General features: G+C 40.0%; 1 long non-coding RNA gene across 1 annotated transcript; it reads right to left on the bottom strand.

Moving 5' to 3' along the window:
• Positions 1 to 7,884: 7,884 nt before the first annotated feature.
• Positions 7,885 to 8,638, bottom strand: LOC116590815. The gene is made up of 2 exons (XR_004285755.1): positions 8,524 to 8,638; positions 7,885 to 8,455 (listed from the first exon to the last, which is right to left on the bottom strand). It is a non-coding gene; the product is annotated as an uncharacterized LOC116590815 (long non-coding RNA).
• Positions 8,639 to 8,876: the final 238 nt, after the last annotated feature.

Genomic DNA, 8,876 nt, shown 5'->3' with positions numbered 1-8,876 from the left:
GAGCACTGGGAAGTTTTGTTTTTGGAAGACACATGGGTATGGTCCCTGGATGCAGGCTGATCACAAGGAAAATCCAGCCATGATTAAAAGCATGGCACTTTAGGGGTGCCTGGGTGGCTCCATTGGTAAAGCCTCTGCCTTCAGCTCAGGTCATGATCTAGGGTCCTGGGATCCATCCCTGAGTCATGCTCTCTGATCAGTGCGAAGCCTGTCCCGCCCCCACCCCTGCTGCCTCTCTGCCTACTTGTGATGTCTGTCTGTCAAATAAATAAATAAAATCTTAAAAACAAAAAGCATGGCAATTTCAGCCTCAGCCCCATCCTCTACAGAGGAGAGAGGGGATGGAAATGGAGGTAATAATGATCTTGCCTATGTGTTGTAGCCTCTATAAAAATCACAAGTATGGGGTTCAGGGAACTTTCAAGTTGACAAACACATCTATGCTGTGGGAAACAAAGGTGAAAGAAAAAATTAAATTTCCTTACTGCCTACAGCCTTGACACAAGTAGAGTGAAATTCCTTTAGGAACTCAACTGCCTCAATGTTAATACATTACTGAGGCCAAAAGGCAATCTTAGCCCGATCTGCTAGATCCTATAAAAATTCCTATGGAAATTTTCTATATCTCTACCCAATCCCCATCCCTCTCCCCAAGATATCTCATGGCAATCATCTCCCACTCATATGGCCCACCAATATATATCTGAAGGGTCTCATGACTAAGGTTTTACTAGACAGTAATAAATGACCTTTTTCTAACAATAGCTAGTTCCCCCAGGGTCCTGGAAACCTTGCTTCCAAATTCTTAGAGACTTACCCTATCCCAAACACCCTCCCTACTGGAAAGTGTGTAATGGTTCTCTTGTCATGACCCCAGTGTAGCTCTTCCTCCCTAGGGATTCTTCTTGGTGCTTTAATAAAATCAACTCTTGGCACCAAAGATGTCTCAAGAATGCTTTCTTGACCAGAGGCTTGAAACCCCAACCAATTCCTACATCACAGGATTTTAATGAGAAAAAACGTTAAAGCAGTTTCATGACCCTTAGATCCTATTTCCAAAGACTGATCCTTCTCTTTTTTTTCATAATGTGATTTCTCCCAGATTCTTCCAAAAAATCTCTAACCCATTTCTACCACCAAAATTATACTAACTCTATAAATATTCTTATACATATTTCCAACCTACCACAAAACTTGATTTATATCCATACTCCTGGTAATGAGTGGGTATGAGGGAGGTACAGAGAGAGAGCTTGAAACACGATCTTTGCAATTTGTTCTGTATGGAGAAATTTACTATCCCAGCTGCTTTTGTAAACTTTCCTCATTGCATAATTCTTAGATTTTTAAAAAAGAATTTGTTTACTTATTTGTCAGAGAGAGAGAGCGCACAAGCAGGGGGACAGGTAAACAGAGGGAGAAGAAGGCTCCCAGCTGAGCAGGAGCCAGGTGCAGGAGTTGATCAAAGGACCCTGGGATCATCACCTTAGGTGAAGGCAGACGATTAATTGATTTAGTTACCATGGCATACCTCTTCATTTTTGCTTTCTCTTTGTTTGTTTGTTTTTAAGTGCAGCTTGACCTCAAGACCATGAGATCAAGACCTGCGCTGAGTTGAAGAGTCAGATGCTTAACTTACTATGCCACCCAGGCTCTCCTGCATTTTATAGTTTTTTAATCCTTCTACTCAAATCTTGAAGAATCCTGGTTTTACCAGCTGGCAGAATGTCCTAGGTCAACTATTGGTAAACTGAACTCAAACTTGTCTGTGCCCCATGTGCAGTAAGCCAACATGTGAGACATTGGTTTGAAGGCAAAGAAAGCTTTTTAATCATCAGAAGGGTGGCCCAACAAGAAGGCAGGGGATATTCCCAAAGTTGCTTTGCCCTGTTGAGACTAGGAACAGCTTACATATGTTTGGGGAAGAAAGTGAACATTTGAGAGGAGTGTAAGGACTTTCTTGAAAGCTTAGTGATGATGGAAGCATCCTGAAACAATCTGGAAATATGCATTCTGCCAGAAAATGAGGTGTCCCTGGGACATGAGACATCAGGTGATTTTAAGACAAATGTTATCATCTGTTTCCCATCAGATTCTTATCATCAATGTGTAAACAAATACCCTAAATTGGCCCTTCTTTTTTACATCTATAGGTTTCTTTCTTACCAAACTCCAACATGTCCATGCACCCAATGGGCAGTAGGTCAAATTCTGACACACTGGATTTAAAGCAAGGAAAGCTTTAGTCAAGAGGGTAGCCCAAGGAGGAAGCAGGGGATCCTTCCCAAAGCTGCCTTGCCCTGTTGAGCTTAGGGACAACTTACATACATGAAAGGAAGGTAAGAGATTTCCTGAAACTTGTTGGGGTGTTCTTGAAACAACTACAGATAAGCATTCTTGTGGACAATGAGGCATTATTTGGGATCTGGGATCAGCTACATCAAGACGGATGTTACTGTCTGGTTCCCGTTATGTTTTTACAATAGCTGGGTAGACTCGGAATTGGAGTAAAAACACAAAGTTAATGATTGACCATGCATGGTGTTTAGAGGTAAGTAAATCTGAAGCACCTTGGTGGCTCAGTCAGTTGAACTTTGGACTCTTTCTTTCAGTTCAGGTACGATGTCGTGGGTGGTGGGATGAAGCCTTAAGCCAGCTACATGTTTGGTGGAGAGTCTACCTGGGGATTCTCTCCCTATGCCCCTCCACGCACTGTCTTTGTCTCTCTCTCATTCTCTCTTAAATAAATAAATAAATAAATAAATAAATAAATAAATAAATCTTTCAAAGAAAAAAGAGGTACATAAAAACAGAATTAAGTAGGGAACAAAACAAAACAACAGAGACCTAAATTAATAATAGTTTTGCTTATGCTTTCAAAACAGGTCCAGAAACCATATGTTCAGCCTGGTTTTCACACAGTTCCCTCTTTGGGATGATCTTACCATCCTCTTCACCTAACTTCTCCTTAATCCTCAGCTCTGGTGTTATGGCCTTCTCTCTACTGGCTCCTCATCTTCTCCTGGCACCTCCTTCACCACAGCCAGAGAGCTATTAACAGTTATTAACATAAAGTATATTTTTCTGTTCATCTGTCAGATAAATAGCAGGAAAGCTGAGACAAAAATCCAGTTGAGGGGCACCTGGGTGGCTCAGTGGGTTAAGCCTCTACCTTTGGCTCAGGTCATGGTCTCAGGGTCCTGGGATCGAGACCCACATTGGGCTTTCTGCTCATCAGGAAGCCTGCTTCCCCCTCTCTCTCTGCCTGCCTCTCTGCCTACTTGTAATCTCTCTCTCTGTCAAATAAACAAATAAAATCTTAAAAAAAAAAAAAAACACTTGAACTCGCTCCTAATCCAGATTTTTTTCCACTTCATCACAAGGAGAGTTTTGAAAATAACTGCTTTTGGTTATTCCCAAAAGTCAATTGTTGGGAGAAATATTAGAAATTTAGAAATGCATGCTGACAAAATGAGAGCTCTATATGGATAATCTGGCTCCCTTGTTGTGCTGCGGTCTAACAACATCAAGAAAGGATACAAAGAGGTACACCTGGGTGGCTCAGTTGATTAAGCCACTGCTTTCAGCTCAGGTCATGATCCTAGGGTCCTGGAATCGAGTCCCGCATCAGGCTCCTTGTCCAGCAGAGATCCTGCTTCTCTCTCTGCCTCTGCCTGCCACTCTGCCTACTTGTGCTTTAAAATCTTTTTTTAAAAAAAGAAGCATACAAGAAATTTACTTTCTCTCTTCCCAGACGTTTGAATCACTCCAATAAGTCAGAATATTAAAAATTTTCTAAATCATTTAGAACTCATTCACTCTTCCTCCTGGAAACGTCTTTGATGTTTTCCTTTTAATAAAGGACTTAAACTGCAGGTATCTGAAATATCTGAGGTTCTTGGTGGGAGATTTTTTTCCCTCCTACCTTCTTTCAATTCTTCAGTTTATAAGCATGCACACACATTACTATCCTCATAACTCTCTCAAATACTAATGCCCACCACATCCATGACCACAACACAGAACCCCTTATCTCATTTATTCCAGAGAGAATGATCTTTCTCAGTTCCCATGCCCCTTCCATCTACCTTGGACTGTTTTATTTATTTATTTCTGTTTTCTTTTCTTTTCTTTTTTTTTTTATTATTAACATGTAATGTATTACTTGTTTCAGCGGCACAGATTATTCATCAGTCTTACACAAGACACAGCACTCCCCACAACACATACTTGCCCCAATGTCTATCACCCAGCCACCCCATCTCTCCCACCCCCTCCACTCCAACAATCCTCAGTTTGTTTCCTGGTTTTCAGAGTCTCTTATGGTTTGCATCCCTATCTGGTTTCATATTGTTTCATTTTTTTCTTCTTTCCACCTTTGATCCTCTGCCTTGTTTCTCAAATTCCATGTATCAGTGAGATCATATTATTGTCTTTCTCTGACTAACTTAGTTTGCTTAGCATAGTACCCTCTGGTTCTAGCTACATCATTCCAATTGGCAAGATTTCATTTTTTGGTGTCTGGGCTCTTTCCATAGTTTGGCTATTGTGGACATTGCTGTTATAAACACTGGGGTGCAGGTGCCCCTTCAGATCACACCATTTGTATTTTTGCAGTAAATACCCAGTAGTGCAATTGCTGGGTCATAGGGTAGCTCTATTTTCAACGTTTTGAGGAATCTCCATACTGTTTTCCCGAGTGGCTGCACCAGCTTGCATTCCCACCAACAGTGTAAGAGGATTCCCCTTTCTCCACATTCTTGCCAACACCTGTTGTTTCCTGATTTGTTAATTTTAGCCTATCTGATTGGTGAGGTGGTATTTTATTGTGGTTTTGATTTGTATTTCCCTGATGCCAACCAATGTTGAGCACTTTTTCATGCCATTTGGGTGTCTTGTTTGTAGAAATGTCTGTTCATGTCTTCTGCCCATTTATTGACTGGATTATTTGTTCCCTGTGTGTTGAGTTTGATAATTTCCTTATAGACATTGGATACCAGCCCTTTATCTATAATGTCACTTGCAAATATCTTCGTCCATCCCGTGGGTTGCCACTTAGTTTTGTTGACTGTTTCCATTGCTGTGCAAAAGCTTTTTATCTTGATAAAGTCCCAAATGTTCATTTTTGCTTTTGTTTATCTTGCCTTCAGAGACATGCCTTAAAAGAGGTTGTTGTGGCCAGCGTTGAAGAAGTTACTGCCTATGTTTTCCTCCAGGATTTTGATGGATTCCTGTCTTGCATGTAGGTCTTTCATCAATTTTGAGTTTATTATTATATATGGTATAAGAGAATTGTCCAGGTTCATTCTTCTGCGTGTGGGTGTCCAATTTCCCAGCACCATTTATTGAAGAGACTCTCTTTTTTTCTGTTGGATAGTCTTTTCTGATTTGCTGAAAATTAGTTGCCCACAGAGTGGAGAGTCCATTTCTGGGGTCTCTATTCTGTTCCACTTGTCTATGTGTCTATTTTTTGTGCCAATACCATGTTGTCTTGATGATCACAGCTTTGTAATATAGCTTGAAGTAAGGCATTGAAGTGATGAGCCCAACTTTGGTTTTCTTTTTCAACAATCCCCTGGTGATTCAGGATCTGTTCTTGTTCCATTCAAATTTTACGATTGTTTGTTCCAGCTCTGTGGAAAATGTCAGTGGTGTTTTGATAGGGATTGCATTGAAAGTGTAAATTGCTCTGGGCAGCACAGACATTTTCACAATGTTTGCTCTTCCAGTCTATGAGCCTGGAATGTTTTTCCATCTCTTCTTGTCTTCCTCAATTCCTTTCATAAGTGTTCGATAGTCTCTAGAGTATAGATCCTTTGCCTCTTTGGTTAGGTTTATTCCTAGGTATCTGATGGTCTTTGGTGTTATTATAAGTGGAAGTGATCCCTTTATTTCTCTTTATTCAATCACATTTGTTAGTGTATAGAAATGCAACTGATTTCTGTGCATTGATTTTGTATCCTGCCATTTGCTGAATTGCTGTATGAGTTCTAGTAATTTGGGGTAGAGTCTTTTGGGTTTTCCAAATAAAGTTTCAGGTCATCTGCGAGGAGAGAGAGCTTGATGTCTTCTTTGCCAATTGGAATGCCTTCTATTTCTTTTTGTTGTCTGATTACTGAGTCTAGGCCTTCTAGAACTGTGTTGAACAAAAGAGGTAAGAGTGGGAATCCCTGTCATGTTCCTGACCTTAGGGGAAAAGCTCTCAGTTTTTTCCCAAGAGAATGACATTTGCTGTGGGCTATTTGTAGATGGATTTTATGATATTGAGGTGTGTTCCCCCTCCCTATGACTATTTTAAACAAATTGGGGAATAGAGATGTATGCAGACACTAACTGCAAAGGAAATGAAGTGTGTGTGTGTGTGTGTGTGTGTGTGTGTGTGTGTGTGTTAAACTGAGATTATTTGAGTTAGATCAGATGCAGAAAGAAATTTTTTAAAAGTTAATTTGGTATAGGTTGAAATGGCACCTCCTCCTACTTCCCCTCCATCTTGTCTCTCGTCATCAAGATCAAAAGCTTCTGCACAGCAAAGGAAACAGTCAACAAAACAAAGAGGCAACCTGCGGAATGGGAGAAGATATTTGCAAATGACAGTATAGACAAAAGGTTGATATGCAGAATCTATAAAGAACTCCTCAAACTCAACTCACACAAAACAGACAATCATATCAAAAAATGGGCAGAAGATAAGAACAGACACTTCTCCAATGAAGACATGCAAATGGCTATCAGACACATGAAAAAATGTTCATCATCACTAGCCATCAGGGAGATTCAAATTAAAACCACGTTGGGATACCACCTTACACCAGTTAGAATGGCCAAAATTAGTAAGACAGGAAACAACATGTGCTGGAGAGGATGTGGAGAAAGGGGAACCCTCTTACACTTTTGCTGGGAATGCAAGTTGGTGCAGCCACTTTGGGAAAACAGTGTGGGAATTTCTCAAGAAATTAAAAAGAGAACTTCCCTATGACCCTGCCATTGTACTCCTGGGTATTTACCCCAAAGATACAGATGTAATGAAAAGAAGGGCCATCTGTACCCCAATGTTTATAGCAGCAATGGCCATGGTCGCCAAACTGTGGAAAGAACCAAGATGCCCTTCAACAGACGAATGGATAAGGAAGATGTGGTCCATATACACTATGGAGTATTATGCCTCCATCAGAAAGGATAAATACCCAACTTTTGTATCAACATGGATGGGACTGGAGGAGATTATGCTGAGTGAAATAAGTCAAGCAGAGACAGTCAATTATCATATGGTTTCACTTATTTGTGGAGCATAACAAATAGCATGGAGGACAAGAGGAGATGGAGAGGAGAAGAGAGTTGAGGGAAATTGGAAGGGGAGGTGAACCATGAGAGACTATGGACTCTGAAAAACAATCTGAGGGTTTTGAAGGGGTAACGGGTGGGAGGTTGGGGGAACCAGGTGGTGGGTATTATAGAGGGCACGGATTGCATGGAGCACTGGGTGTGGTGCAAAAACAATGAATACTGTTACGCTGAAAAGAAATAAAAAATTAAAAAAAATTAATTTGGTATACATATACATTGTGAAATTCTCCCTACAAATCTATTACTTATTAACAAATAACTGATTAACAAATCTGTCACTTGACATAGGGAATCTTTGTGTGTGTGGTAAGAACACTGAGGATTTATCAGAACAGATTTCAAGACTATAGTACTGTATTGCCACTTGTTAAGAAAATTTAACTGAGCAAATTGTTTTTAAATAACTTTCTTTTTCTGAAGTTCTTCTTCTTCTTCTTCTTCTTTTTTTTTTTTTAAAGTAATCCAAACACCCAAGTGGGTCTCAAAACGACAACCTGAGATCAAGAGTCACATGCTCCTCTGACTGAGCCAGGGAGGGGCTTTTTTTTTTTTTTTTTTTCTTTTTTAGGGCAAAATTTAATAGTACGAAGAAGTTTACAAAAATAGATCGATGCTATTTGGGGGAGTAATACTGTACTTTTTTCTCAATTCAGTTTTGATGTATTGTACCTGATCATACAAAAATTACTTCAAATTCAAACTTGACTATATAAAAAAGGGAGAGATGAAATGAACTCATCTAGATGACAGATCTGGCAAAATATAAGAATGAAAAACTTCTACCTAGGGCACTTATTTCACATCCAGGTGTCACCCCCATTTTCAGCCGGTAGCTTGTATCCTTCCCATGAGATCACAGGTTTGGAAAGTCATGCAGTACAAAGTCACAGTCACAATCTTCTTTCTGAGGCAACACGACCAAGTTGTTTCTGTTTCCTTATTAAAATGCCAACTGGTTGTCTATTTTTCTTTATTCATATTCACAAGTTAACAAAGAGTGTCAACAATTCTTGTAGGTGGAGTGGGGTATTGCTGGATTGAAGGCTCTATAAGACGTCTTTACTGATGGAATCGGAAGGCTTATTGAGTTCAACCCTCACACCTTTTTCACCTGTTAGATATTTTACTTTAGCTCGCGCTCTCTCATCTGCATCAAAATACCAAACAGTTATTGCGTACCTTGTAGAATATGCTGGTTGTACTTCATGAGGGTTGCGACGGTCAGACCAGAAAAACAGCAGTCTATCAAATTTGGGTTCAATGTCAGCAAACTGGGCTTTGCCTTCTGGAAGAATTCGAAGTATACCTCAGGGAGGGGCTTTTTAACTAGGTAAATTTTTAAGATCTTAACTGGCTTTATTCAATGATTCATGGATCAAGCAGCATTCAATTCAGCAGAGAGAAAGGAGCTCCAAGGAGCTGTACAAAATGAAAGACATTAATAGGCAGGAGGAAGCAGGAAGGATGCTATACTAGGCAAAAATGCAGTTCAGTTTTTGCAAAGTTACTTTCCTTTAGGGAATGGCAGGGAT

The sequence above is a fragment of the Mustela erminea genome, chromosome 5 (genome assembly GCF_009829155.1).
Source record: "Mustela erminea isolate mMusErm1 chromosome 5, mMusErm1.Pri, whole genome shotgun sequence".
NCBI classification, from domain to species: domain Eukaryota; kingdom Metazoa; phylum Chordata; class Mammalia; order Carnivora; family Mustelidae; genus Mustela; species Mustela erminea.
Note: the sequence above shows the minus strand (reverse complement) of the source record. Positions and strands in the feature narration are given on the sequence as shown.